This window comes from Ambystoma mexicanum, chromosome 1p (genome assembly GCF_040938575.1).
Source record: "Ambystoma mexicanum isolate Mex_15411 chromosome 1p, UKY_AmexF1_1, whole genome shotgun sequence".
NCBI classification, from domain to species: Eukaryota; Metazoa; Chordata; class Amphibia; order Caudata; family Ambystomatidae; genus Ambystoma; species Ambystoma mexicanum.
Genome location: NC_090921.1, coordinates 364,813,802 through 364,829,261, shown reverse-complemented (window position 1 = coordinate 364,829,261; position 15,460 = coordinate 364,813,802).

Sequence of the window (15,460 nt, the reverse complement as noted above, 5' to 3'; positions counted from 1 at the left end):
AGCCAATGAACACTGATCAGCTGTTAAGCAACTATGTTTTGGGAAGCGCTGCTTTCAGTAAGGTGTTACTTTCAAGAAGTAAACTCAGCTTGGACTTTCTGTGTTAACTTCATGAAAGGAGCACTTTACTGAAAGGGAGAAGGCAAAGTCAGGGCTAGCCACAATGCAGCTGATTTGGTAGTGTTGTGTCAAGCGCTGCCTTTCAGTAAGATGCTACTTTCAAGTGGCGTGAACTTTTCCATGCTGTGGTCACTACATGAAAGTAGCGCCGGATGGAAAGGCAGAGTGTAAAGATAGCGCTTTTCACAATTCAGGCCCTCTGCCTGTGTTGTGAAAAGCACTGCCTTTGCATTATGTCTTTGCATCATGCATCGACTCGAGCAGGGATTCACAGGCAAATGTCTGTTTGCACTCTGTGGGAAAGCAACTTGAGCTAAATTGCTACATGTAATTTGGTGTACTCTACCAGATGTCCAAAATTGCCTGAAGTCATGTTATGGGCCTGTGAGTATTGTGCATGATTGGGATTGGGTGAAGATGGAAGTGGGATTAAAGCCTGCATAATTCTCTTATCATTAAACATATTTGAAAATGAAAAATGTAAATATTGTATATTTAGGGAATACTAATTGAAACAAAAATGGACAGATATTAATTGTGCAAAACTGAAGGCACATGTCCTAATTGTGCTCTCCTGATTGAATTTACTTTGTTTAAATTGAGTTTCATCAAAATGTTGCGATATATTACACGGCACACGCAAGCCAAGGATCTCCCTTCCCTACAATGAGTGTGGTGCACAATAAAAACGCTTTGATTTTTTTAACAATTTCGAATTGTACTTGACAAGGCCTCCAGCCCGTCTCGCACCCAACCTCAACAAACACCTTGTGTCACAATGGACTAGGAACCAGGCCGGTGTGTATCAATAAGACATTGTAATAATGTTTTATTTAATGTCAAATGAGGATCCACAATTTACAACAGCCACCACTATTGTGGCAATACAAAAATGCAATGACCTCAATAAAGTGACCTGGTTGAAACATACTGTTACAACTACTTCCTTTTTAATGACAAAGCAGAAAAAGAATGATTACACACAAAATGATAGCACAATGGTTAAGCACTCCCTCTGCGACACTCAACCCCCCAAACATCAATTGGATTCCTTTGAATGGAAGGCGGTGGCAGTGAGTAGGAATATAGGGGGAACATCGGTTTTGAGGTGGTGCCCACAGAAACAATATGGGGTGCCAGCAAAGAATGGGGAAATTTGTTTTAGAGCACAATGAAAGAATGGCTTTTTAATTATTTAACACAACGGCTATGGGACAGAATCAAAGGGAATTCAAACTGCTTACACTTAGAAGACAGGCAGGGCTTTAAAGAATACTAGCCAGAACACAGGAGGAAATAGGAACAGAGTGGGAACATGTGTTTTAGGATATTCAACACATGGGCAATGGGAAAGAAAAACGCAAATGGGAATTAATTTTCACTGGTGCTTAAAATTACAGGCAAGCTCTGGGAAATGGGGTAGCTCACATTAGGAAAATAATTTTTGGGTAGAATGAGAGATGCAAATGACAGGTAAGCTCTGGGAAAGGGGGTAGCTCACAACAAGACAAACCATTTTTGGGTTAGGGTGACAGCTGCAAGGGGAAAATACAGCTGCACATGGAAGTTTGTTTGGCAGGGCACAATTTCAACACAGGGACAAATTTGTTTCTCAGATCACAATGGACTTAATTCTTTTGGGCAACTCGTTATAACTATAACAATTCACAATGCACTGGGAAGAGATGGTTGGTTTTGAATTACAATGATACAAATCCTGTGAAATAAATTGGGACATTAATTGAATTACTTATAAAAATATATTAAGGATCTACACAGGCAAATAGTCATTCTTCAATGGAGAAATGACTGAAACACACAGACGAGCAAGGAATTGTTCAATGGGAAAATGACTGACATACACCAGCAACCAGGGGAGGGGATTTTCAAAGGGGAAATACTATAAGGCAATGCTGAATGAATATAGGGCTTATGCAATCAATGGCTTGGGGTATTTATACTTACAGGAGAGTGCTATGCTGGACATCAGAGACCATCAGAGCGCCACTGCTGGGACAGTCAAGGATTCCCTCTGTCCTCCAAGGGGTCCCCATTTATCTACTAAACCACTGCAAGTTAGACCTCCCTGTGCTGGGATTGTTCCAGATTCCGCCAGCTGCTCACCTCAGGATTTAGTGGGAAAGCTCTTGATCTGAGGTGGGGTTACCTAGTTATAGCGCAAATGACATCACAAATGTGTCATGGTTCCTAAAAAAAGGGATTGGATAATGTCCAATCCTCCATGCCCACCTGTGTGCTGATAGGTCCAGCAAATGTGGGAGTGATTTGGACTGGCTAGGGGAGGAGACCCATCCATTATCCTACTTTGACAGGGGGCTTGGTCTGATTCAGGGATATAGAAATCTCACTGCAGGATAAGTGTCCTTAATCTTCATATTTTTGCACATATGAAGACACTTTTGAACACTATATTTTACTGCAGGTCCAATGACCATACTTAGAAGTGTGTAGGGCATTCCAGTGCACAGCTACAGTTTGTCCTCATTTACCCCAGAATTATAACAGTGAAAAATATGGCACTTGGTGGGTGGAATATGAATCATAGTTTGCAGGTTTTCTCAAATTTTTATTTCTTTCAATTGCAAAAGGAGGGCCAAATGGTGTTTTCATAAATAACTTGGGTTGTGTAGGTCCCACAAAAATCATTTTTGGGTGACCAGAAGCACCTGCTGACACCTTTTCAGAAATCCTACAATGACTATTGTGGGGTAAATGTTATGGATATTACACGATGAAAACCATTTCTCCCATATACACAATGGGCAGTCACCTCCCTCGTTGACTTCTGGCCCCCACCTTTGCCATGTGCCTGTTCCTGGCTGTGACATCAAGAGGGGTCATGTGTTGAGATTAGCTTGCACATTCCAAGAGCTAATTGCCAACTAAGGCATGTTTTATCGAAGCCTAAGTGACCTGGGTCATAACAAGCTGGGGAACATTGCTGTTCTTATCTCGCCACACCGCAAAAGTGATCTCTACATGAATTTAATTTGTATTTTTAAAAGGATGGCCCTCATGTCTGCAGTGAGCCATGCCTTAAATTCCATGACAACATGGGCTTTGGAAGTTAGTTTCACAAATGAGGAAGTCACAAACAGAGATAAAATAAACCAATAGCAAGCAACCCACTTAGCCAACAGTCCCTTTTTAACACACATTTTCACATTAAAATGACTCTTAAAAGGCACACAATTTTAACATGGATAAATGTTATTGCAAAGTTGTTCTCTGCATACAGAGTTTAAATGAGGGCATCACAATTACATCTGTAAAGGCTTTGCTGTAATTCTGGCTTTACAAAGTGTCAACTGGAAGCAAAATTGAAATGACATTGTGTAGCTTTCAGCCATGAAAAGGCCTTAATTTTACTGTAGTTCAACATCCCATTATAGATTCTGCGCATTGTTGTTTCATATGTGATGGGCTCATGATAGACAAAACGAAGTTCATATTTTCAAAATCTTACACACATTTTGATAAGCATTATTTTAGTTTAAAGGAAGAATTTGATTTTGCATGCATTTGTTTCTTTCACAGTAAAAATGTTTGATTCTTCTGTGAGGGCTTGAGCCACATCTTTGGCATTTTCATTTAATATTCTGGGTACTGCTGTTTCTGAGGATGTTACTACAGCTCTCCAATAATTTGGCAAATCTGGCCATGTGTCTTTCCCTTATGCCAGGCAGTTGGAGTCTTTAAATATTTTTACATTTTGAGGCCCAATTTCACTTCTTTTCACTTTGAAAGTGCAGTGCCTCATTTCCACATTAGTTCAGGGCAGGCCTTTCATTGTTGGGGAGCCCTCATATCTGAATCCGTACTTTAATTATGACATCCGGGGCTATTTCACCCCATAAAAATCAGGAATGTACCAATAAGCATTCTGATCAACACATATCCAACATTTTGCTCCCTACCATCAATTGCAAATTGCAAACTGTTTGGCTCTTTACCAAACGTTTTAAAGGTGTGCTCTAAAATGCAACATTTTAACCCATTATTTTAAAGAAAATTTACGGGGAGACCCCTCCGAACCCTTCTTGATTGGTTCTGGCTCCTTTGCTACATTTGATCACTATAACATATCTGGGAGAAATATTTATGCCCATCCGGTTAAAAAATTCACAAGCTGCCACTGGTCCTGGGGCTGTGCTGGGAGCAGGGTGGGGGGATCACAGGGACTGTGTTGGGAGCAGGATGGGGGAGTAGAATGGGGGAATCATTGGGTAGTGGTGGGAGTAGGGTGGGGAGAGCCCAGGTACTTTGGTGGGAGCAGGGTGGGGAGAGCCCAGGGGGTGTGGTGGGGTCGGGTGAGCACAGGGACTGGGATAGGAATTGGAAGAGGTAGTCCAGAGACTGTGATGGGAGCAGGTGGGGGAGCAAGGGACTAAACAGGGAGCAGGGTGTGATGGCGGCGATAGTTCATAGCTATTTGGACTTACTGTCCATTTGGCATTTTTGGGGGCAGCCAGGCCAAACATTTTTGAAGACCATTGATCTAAAGAAATCTATGAGTCTTTACTCTGCTAGGGTTGGTCACTCATGCCAAAGCGTGTTGTTCAAATCCTTGCCTCTAATGCCAATTCCTTAGAGGAAAGGACCTCCGCAGCAACTCTTGCATGGCATGATTGCCAAGAGAAATGGGAGGTGGGTGGAAGGCTGCAGGAGCCCCCGGCTCTGCCTCCCAAGCCACCTCCCCATTCATCTGGCAAAATCCAAAACAAATGGCTTTGAGAATTCTTGTTTCATGAAAGAATAAATAAATCAACTCAATATACTTTCAAAGTCGAAGTCACAAGTCATAAAAACATATTTGCAGCCTAACAAAATGCAGCCATAAATGACTTCCAAAAGTTTAATTAATTAACACATAGCTTCTATGACAACTTTCAGTTGGCCTTTTTAAATTAAGTGGGTGGAAGAGGGGACAATGATGTGTTTGCAAAAAATAGACCTCATCACACCTTCTTCACACTAACTCACTGTGCACGTAAAATCAACATTCAGACATAAGGCAAAGGTCAAAGTGAGTGTGAACCATTCGGAACGGAAGTCTACTACTTTTATTTTTTGCTGTTGGCAGTTCCCTTGCATTTTAAAGCTATTTTCACCATTCTGGAGCAGTTAGTATGAAAGTTAAAGGATACCTCTTCATCTTAACACCCTATAGCATTTCCAGCCAAACTAAAATCTGTTTATCCGTACATTCACAAAGCCTGGATGACATCTCAGCCTCTATGCACTCTATAGAGCTTCATTTTAGCCAAGGCATGATGGTGAAGGTCCTGCTAACACTAAGACGGAATCTTCCCCTGATCTTTACAAAATTAATTCAGTATAAATGTGTAGACATTATAGTTGATAAAAGGTTCAGGCCGCTAGCAATGGATCTTATTTTAAAATCAGGTGGCTTCTCGGGAATTGGCTTTTCATGGCTATAGACCAGTGTGCAGTTGCAGTGCGAGCCTCAGTGAAGAGTGGCTAGGGCTACTGTAATGCACTCCTGGGGGATTCTGAAATTAAACGAATCGTTAAACACCAGGTGGCTCAAAACAGCTTTTTTTTTGGAGGTAGGAAAAGTGATCACCAAAATGCTCTCAAACTTCTGCTGTGGCTTCCAGTAGAGAATTCAGCATAACATGATCTATACATCATCTTCAAATGCATGTATGGGGCAGCACCTGCCTTAAAGATAGAATCACATGGTATATTCTAGGATGGAACCTTCGGTCTATGAAGGATCACATGCTCTCCACTAGCACCTGGGGTAGAGGGCGTGGCCAATCAGCTTCCACGGTTTGCAGGCTGAAATCTCTGATCCCAGCCCGCGTTCCATTCACCCTTTCCTTTTTTTATAATCCCAACCTCACTTACTGGAGTGTCCCAGCGGCCAAGGCCACCGTCGCCGCAGCAGCTTCACTCCTTGCTTTTTCATAATAGATAATAGATAGGAGCCCCACCCTCTACAACCATGGCGTCCATCTTGGCAAATTACCTTCATTCATTGAACGGGACATGTGCGGCATCCTGTTCAATGAATGAAAATACTATTTTTTTAGCAGCCTGGTTTACCGCTTTGGTAACCCGCAGTGCTAATTTTCGTTAGTAACCCGTTCTATGGGCTACACCAGGAGGTAACATCCCAGAGCCCTCGTTAACCACTCAGGCCGTTTACTCGGGTTGCCTGGTCGTCACCCCTCAGTGTAACCCGTGAAATGAGTTACTAACGCCATATTCTTAACATTCTCTCAGACCAGAAGAGAGAAGACTTTCCGTCTTCGGATGCAGACTATGAATAACAACATTTCATTCATAACAGTGCAAGTTCTGTCTGCTCCCAGGAGCCCGTTGAAGCAGCATCTGATTGGGAAGGTGTTCGTAAGGTAGTAAGGGCACCTGCAGAGTTAATCTCAGCAAGAGGAGAAGTTACATGAACTGACTTAATGACAGAAAGAAATGTGAAAAATGATTAAGGGGGGGCCTCCTTTGACACATGTTGTGCACCATAGTCCTGCTTACTTCACCCCCTGCCAGGGTCAGAGCGCCACTGCATTTTCTCATACACTTCTACCACTTTAAATAGAATAACCTCCAAACCATAAGCTCCGACTTTCATCAAACTCTGATTCAGTGTCTCTGCACTTCTGTCTCACATATCAACACCATTGTTGTTTTGCTCAGGGACCTGGGCACAGCTGCCTTGCAGTGTCGGAGAGCCCAGACGATGACTCATAACACACAGCTCTGCTGCTACTGCAGTTTTTATCAGTGCCCGCCCTTGCACAGAGCTGGGAAGTGGTTGGTCTTAAATATGCATCGTGTAATTCCGATGTGTTTGGTTTTTGTTGTGTAACCTGAATAAAAAGAGATTTGCAAGCACAAAAAAACTCTCCCCAAAGTATATGCATTTTATGTGATTGATTTAGGAGGTAATATGTTTTCAAGCAGAGGTTGAACAGTCCGCAGGAGGAGACTTGGTAGAATGCCAAATCCACAAGGAAACGCTAAATGATGCAGGAATGGCCCTCACTGTAGTTAAAAGTTTCTCAATAAAGAGAATTGATCAAAGTAGGAAAGTATCTATATCGCGTTACAGCGCAAGAATTTGATATAAAAAAGGAATATATTTAGACAAATTAAAAAAAAAAACGCCAAATGCTCAGCGCCGAAGGGCTTTCAGCAGATAAGAATCGAACAACCTATGAAGCAGTGTTGAGTTTGGATGGCAAACAAGTTTCTGCAGCACTTGAAAATTGGAATGAAATTGGAATGAAGTAGGTTTCTCAATCAAAATTGAGAGCCAGCCATGAGGAGCTAGACGAGATAGTTACCTAGATACTGACCTGTTAGAACGAATGAAATAACTGATATTTAATCTGTGAATGTTGCAGGCAACATTAAATTGAATGGTTTCTGCCTTGGACTATTTTTGTATTAGCTGTTAATAGTAAACCAAAAAAAAAGCCTGTTCTTTCATTTAGGTTGGAAATACTGTGGTGCCGCTAAATTGAATGTCTGTTTATTTGGGCACTGTTTTGTCATATGTGTAGCTAATTTCTATAAATATGTTTCGCAGCAGAACATTTTCTTAACACAACATAAACAGAAAGGCTGTGTACAATGTACAAATATGAATGTAAAAGATATTTCTGCATGTAGACTGAGCATTATTGTTAGACAGCACTTGTATTGGTTATAGTTTAAGGTACCTTATGAACACACTCTGATGGTAAATCCCCAATCCAAATCAAGGGGAGACTTCAGCAGTATTCACGGCTGCTTACCCCCCCCCCCCCTCCCACCCCACACACCCTATTTAAGCAGACGTCCAGCCTCTTTTCTGCTGCAGTTAGCGAACTGGTGCAAATGGATTCAGGTCTTGTGACCTAAACCCCACCAACATGTCAATCACTGCTAACCGTTGGTGCCTTCTTGGTTTGCTGCACATTTTTTGCCCCTATTTATTTATTTAATTTTTTCATTTGTAAAACACCCAAACCCTGCGGCACCAGGGCGCTGTTTCGAGACCAGTCAAAACAGTGGAAACAGTGCGGCTGTCTGGATCATCTCAACAGAGCGCCAAGATGCCTTTGGGTTTATGTTGCTCTGTACAAGTTTTATTAAGATAAGAGCCCTATAAGGCCTCTTCCTTAACTACAGTTTGGACTCCACTTTACCAGTACAAAGGGATCCTCCCCAGACTGCCACCTATTACTGTACAAACCTAGCAATCTATAAATGTGCCTTGAAAATGACACGTGGGGGTCAAAACACGTGTCAGCTATTCAAATAAAACACTTTCTTTTACACTATTCCAAAAAAATCAAATTTGACCTCCTCTGCGATTACTAGTCTGGCTTACGCCCCGAATGCAGCAGTGAGACTGCAACCATCCAAGTGGTGACCAATGCTCTCAGAATCTCCGACACTGGAGACTCGTGTCTGGGACACACTGAAAAGGGCATGGCAAGAGATTATAGCTGGGACTATTGCTGAGGATTACTGAGCAAACAACAGGCCAAAACGAGAGACTGAAAGCCTGAAAGACTTAATAAGCACAAGAAGCAACGGCATCTGGTGAGCTACAGCTGCTCTGTGTAGGCAAAACGCTAATGAAATAACTGTCAACGGTTGTATCCAGGAAATCACGCTCCCACGTGCAGTCTTCAACAGGTGAGAAAGGGCAGGGGGTATAGAAACAGTCCATTCCTGGGGGTTACATCACTTAGCATTCCCACTCCTTCCACCCTAAACACGGATGGTGTTTAATATTGCCCTGCACAGGTTTTGGGTGGCATTTGAAGACTGGCAAGCAGTTCTTGTCCTGCCATGCCCTGAGCATCTGGAACTCTATCCCAATAGGGGCTTAAAATGCCAAAAACATCCTACAGCTTGGCAAAGCTATACAAAATGTGGCTCTTTCAGCAATACCTGTCAAAGTAATAAAAATCCCTCTCTCCCACCACCAACAGTCCTGCATTACTTTATAAAATGCCAAGTCCAAGTCTGGCACAATCCAGTTGAAAAGCACTCTGCTGCACTTGAGCTAGGTTTGCGCGTTAAGCAATAACATAAAATAAGACAGCTGGGGACCAGGCTGGATATCAGAGTGTTAACATGGAGCAAAGAACATTACGTCCACTGCAAGGGCATTATCCCTGTGGGAATTGTGTGGCCTGTAAGTTTACTAAAAAGATTAAATCCTTTCCTATTGGCCAGCAGGAATGGTTACTCAAAGATTTCACTAATTGCAAAAGCTCAAATGTGATCTACTGTATCCAGTGCCCATGCGGCCTAAGATATGTTGGACAGATCACACGAGCGATTCACCTCAGAATATCGGAACATCGGTCCAAGATACGGAGTAAAACATTGACAGCACCCTTAGTTGGACATTTCCTAGAGACTAGACATACACCAAATGATTTTATCTGGTGGGTTCTGGAGAGAATCAAAGGTGGTCCAGACATACAACAAAGTCTCCTACACAGGGAATCCAGGTGGCTACATCGCGTTGAGACATACCACCCTGGCCTCAATGAGATCTTCCAACCGATAACATTTTGAAATCTTTGGCCAACAAGTGTACCTTCCTCCATTTAGAAGGATCCCATTGGTATCCATGCGCCATTGACAGAGAAATCACTAAGTTACCATCAGGCCATAATAGAAGAGAATGCACCACTTAGGTTCAGTTGAATGCCGAGACAGGGCTTTCTAGCACTGACATTCACGTGCAGCAACTGAGAGCTCCCCGACGTTGAGTGTGCATTCCCCCACGACAGCCCTCTATAGCCACCGGATTTAGTCCTGCAACACTCTGGGCAGGATCGCGCCCCATAATACATCAATTTACTATCATATCAATCATGTGATACAGGACACGGCACCAGAGTACCAGACATCCATTTAGGCAAGAGAACACACTCTGACCTCACTCCGCGACGTATCTGAAAGCACTTATCAAGTTCCATGGCCTCATTTCTGGTGGCAAATGCAGCTGACAGATGGGCTCACCCCTTAGGTTGGTTACCAAGCAGGTGCCACCGCTGCCGTGTTTGAGCCCCAGAGCACATCCCTTCGTGTTCTGGGGGTCCGAATAGTTGGTTGCTGTTTCTTTAACTCTAGTCACACAGGAGACGCGGTTCGCCGATGCACCTGTGTTTGACATTATACACAGGCGGGTCTGCAAATTACAGAAGCTGTATCCGCAATTTGCCACTGCAGCCTAGGAGATGCCTCACCTGGCATCACGTCACGCGTGCAGGCACCAATAGGGATAGCACTTTCAGAACGTAGTCTCCATGACTACGGCTTAAGTTTGAGGAAGTAAACCGGGCTTGCATGCATCACCTTGAGGAGCGTGGCCGTGGCGTACAACACTTGCACCCGCATCTCTCTGCATTCTAAGGTAAGACAAAAGAGATAGGAAGGAAGGAGTGCTCTTATGAGCACGTTTTTTCTTTGGATTCCTTTATGAGTCACATCAGCACTGACTAGTCTGTTAGATTCTGGGTGATTTCTTTACACCATACGGTGGACAGGCAGCCCAGACTACATAGGCTAGGCATTTTGTTGAACTTCGAATGAACTCTGGATTATCAAGAGCAGAGCGGACACCATTAGCTCCAACATACTGGTGGGCCTACACTTTTTAGGCTATCCGCAGAACGAACTTAGGGTATTTTGAATTTTGAACCTTGTATATTGGTAAGATGATCCAGTGAGCCTGGGTCTCTGTTTTCCCCAGTAGGAGCAGAGACAGAGAGACTCCCGATCAACTGCAGTCCACCCTATTTGGCATTAGATCTGAGTATCACGGTACAACAACAAGAGGTAAGGACTGGTACCCTCACCATGTGGGCTATTGCTTAGACTAATTTAGCAAGTATGTAGATTGCATAATACACATATACATACCTACTTGGTTCATTTTCCATAGGTACGGATGCACGCTACATCTATCTCCCCAGCCAGGGAAAGGATGCACTACGAATCGTCTCGCTATACCTATCGGATTTATCAGCACAAGACTTGGGCACCCATATTTCCAGGTGGACAATATATTGTTGACATGCATTGTGCATACTAATGTTTACACCATTTGGGTCTGCTCCTTACGACACAACCTATCCTCCTTAGGAACCAACAGGGGTGCATACGTTGCAACCGGACTACACTTTGGGTAGCCACGCAAGGCTCAACGTTCTCCTACTGTTTCGTACCTGGCTCCAAGAACTGATTTGTTCTCCACTGCAGGCACAAACCGAAACTTGGGATTCAGGTCCCGGTAGGTAAAATAAAGGCCGAAGACTAGAGTGTAAATTCAAATCCTCTATGCTTAGTAGCCACAAGCACTGATTGAGAGGTTTTACTCACATTGCTTTTATGTATCTACTCATAGTGTCTTCTAATTGACGCCCTGATGAAGGTGGTATTAATAACTTCAGCATCCGCCGAAACATGAAGAGAGCAGGGAACCAGGATTCAGCTTTCGGGCCCCTTACACTCTCTCCAAATGTGTTTGTTACTCATCATTTCACGTTGGCAAAGATATCTTTTACCATAAAGACCCAGACACAGGACTCCCACAGCCACAGGATTAGTAGGACAACTTTGAAAATCCTCTAACCATCATCAAGTATTTCACATATTGGAATGGTCACATTAACTGCTCAAATATCGAGTCTATGTCATTTCTAAGTATTAAATCGATGTACGATGGGATGCAAGAATCAAATAAGATTGTAGTCATCTATCACCCAGTCACACATGACTTTTTAACTTTCTGATTTTCTCTTTCTTTTCACCCACTAAGATCATCAATGAATCTTAATTGATGAGACATTTGGATATTGATTTATGTTGTGTTAACAAATGACAATTGATTTACACGTGACCTGGATTGATTTCTTTTGATTTGACTTCTGATTTTGTATTCAGAACAACTTATGTATTTGGTTTGTCTTATTCTTTAAAACAAAAAATATTTTTTCAATCACATGAAAAATTTAAAATCACATGACTTTTTATTGTTTTTTTTTCATTTTCATGTATCAATGTTATATAGGCATCAGTTATGTGAGTTGCTTCCTTTAGATGAATTGTCCATAAATTGTTCCAAATAAGGAGTTTGGACAATGTATTAACAAATCAGACATCCATAAGAGTGTGGATAGTCGCTACATAGTCTTTTTCCACTTCGAGATATAGATAGGGGCACACGCATATTGGTGAACACAACAGGTGAGCCCAGCCTTCCCCGGGGTGGTATGCTAGAGAAAAGGCAGGGAGTATTGAAACACGAATGACACATATGTTTTGGCCCTGGTAACCAATGTCACATCAATGCAAGACACCAGTCCATTCCCAGGGATTACATCACTTAGCATTCCCACTCCTTCCATCCTAAACGCGGATGATGTTTAATATTGCCCTGCATAGGTTTTGGGTGGCTTTTGAAGACTCATAAGCAGTTCTTGTCCTGCAATGCCTTAGCATCTGGAACTCTATCCCAATAGGGGCTTAAAATGCCCAAACATCCGACAGCTTGGCAAAGCTATACAAAATGTAGCTCTTTCAGCAATACCTGTCAAAGTAATAACAATCCCTCTTTCCCACCACCAACAGTCCTGCATTACTTTATAAAATGCCAAGTCCAATTCTAGCACAATCCTGTTGTAAACGTTTGCGCTTTAAGCAATAACATAAAATAAGACAGCTGGGGACCAGGCTGGATATCAGAGTGTTGGCAGGGTGATTGTTGTAGCGACAATTATCTATAGAATATACCTCAGATTTGAAGATTAGTCTTATGGATCGTTTTATGACCCAACAACCACCATCCCACCAATCATACCCCACATTTCTAGGACAAGATACAGGCTGTCTTTAATCTGAAGATTCTGTTTCATTAAAAATAATAAATCAAAATAATCAAAAGAGGTCCCCTAATTTTGAAGGATGTCACCTGCAACAGTCAATACAAATACAGGCAGCTTGTCTACAGAAAAGAAGCAAAACCTGTCAGTTATTATTTCACTAAAGTTTACATTCACAATGCAGACGTAGATCTATTCAGACAAAGGCAACTCTGAATAACTATTCTAAACAAAATATTTAATATTCTCCAATATAAACATTCGAATAATCACGCCTTATCAGCATCACATTTCAAAGGAAAACATAACGTATTTTGACCTATTTCACTTAATTTTCTCTAACACCATCGGCAAGTGTTGGCATCAGAGAAAAACATTCAATTCACATATAACTTTCTTATTCTAGGTTATATTCTACTCTTGATGTAAGGCATCATTCATTTCTAATTTGGACATGAGTAGTCTCAGGAGGATAGCTCAGGGGCAACGTGTCCGCCTTGGAAGCAAGATAACATATAGCAACAGAGGTTTGATCCCGGATCCGCACTTAGATACCTCTGGGTATTAAGCGTGTTATAAATATCATATCATGTAAAAATGTAGGGTATGCTATGTTTGGCTACTTTGTCTATAAGCTTGGATTTAAAATATAAGCTATTATTTTTGGAGAGCACAACATCTTGATTCATATAAAGCGTCACACAAGCATATACATTTGAGATAGCAAAGGAATAAATGTTTCAATTTAATTAATCCGTCTCTTGCAAATAGGAGAACCATAATGTTGGTCAAAAAGAAATCCGTGCAATGGTTTCAGAAACAAAAATCTCTTTTTTGGTTTCTGAATAGTAGTCTTTGCTGGTGCCATTTTTCAATCATAATGTCATTCAATTATAAAAAGTATCTAGATCTAGGAAAGAATTTTAATAATAGACTCATCTAATGAAATTATGTGTGTGAATTTTGCCTGTTTATAGCCTAAAGAACAAGGGGACTGAAACGTGTTTGGATTCATGTCGTATTTGCATGACATCTTCGGAAACTCTTACATACATTCTTTTCTTATGCCCTTTATTTTATGATATCCATAAAACCTATATTATATCATGGTTGAGGAATAATGGAAATAGCAACTTAACACCAGCTTTGAATGTATGTAGATCTTTGAGTACTGAAGTAAGCATATTAGTGGTATCAAAATATCTTTTGTATGCTAGACATAGTAGAGAAAAATGGGTGAAAATGCGTGGATGAAAATGTTGATGTCTTTATATCGAAATAAGTATTTTAGTTGCATGGGCTCTGGTAATATTTTGTATATTTTATGCTTTTATGCTTTGCCAAAAATAAAGCTATGTTGAACTTGAACTTAATTGGCATAAAGAATCCACTTAATATAAAATTCGTTCTTTTCTGCAGAATATTATTTAGCAAATGACTGAATATTTCAATTGACATTATTTTGAAAATAAAGAGGATTAACTAGCCGCTTTCCTATTCCTCTTTAAGCGGTACAAAACTCTATTCAAGATCTCTCTTTGTATGGGTTTCAAAGGTCAAGAACTCTATCAATTGCTGTAAATCCGTGAAACATATTGGACACGACAAATGACAAGAAAATCAGGTTAGGGACTAGAAGTGGTAGGAGGGAGATAGATGAGTGTAAGAACAGAAATAGTGAAGCGGACATTGAAGTGGGCAGATGACGAGGGGTTGACATTGAAATTAGAAGTGACGATGGTGGAAGAGTAAAGATAGAGCAGCCCAGGCTGTGATTGAGAGAAGAGTATGAAGTGTGGGCACAGCAGACTATGGGGAAATGGAAGTCAACCATGTGGGCAGCAGAGTAGTAGGTGCAAAGTGTGTCAAGACAAACTTCACAATCAGGAGGGCCAAGTAGGTCAGAGGTAAGCAGGATGCGAGGAGGATAGAGGATAGGAGCTAAGTGGCAATAGGTTCAAAGGAGAGGGGAGAAGAGCCAGATGAATGGAGATTGGCAGAGAGGTTCACCTTTATGCTCATCAGGCCAAGTCCTCCCGTCTCTTAGGCGAGATGAGTGTGTAAAGATGCAGGAGACGAAGTGTGGGGTGGCAGTGGTTCATACCTTGAGGCTGTGGTGTAATCCACGTTTCTGTTATTCCCACAAATTAGATCTTTGGAAAATGAGAGTCAACGTGGTCAGTAAGAATGGAGGGTTTAGTGCATTTGGAAAATGAGATGTGTTACAAGAGAATTGAGTGGAATTAATTAGCTTGGAATGGGTTTCATGACCTGCTTGTTTCCTGTGAGTTATGCACAGCGCGGTGTGTGAGAGGGGATGAAGGTAGGAGAGGGGAGGAGGAGCAGGAAATGCAATTTGAAGGGAAATAGTAGGACACATTGGGATACTGATAAGGAGAGGGTATCATTCAGCAATAGTATTAGGTGATGAAGCATGG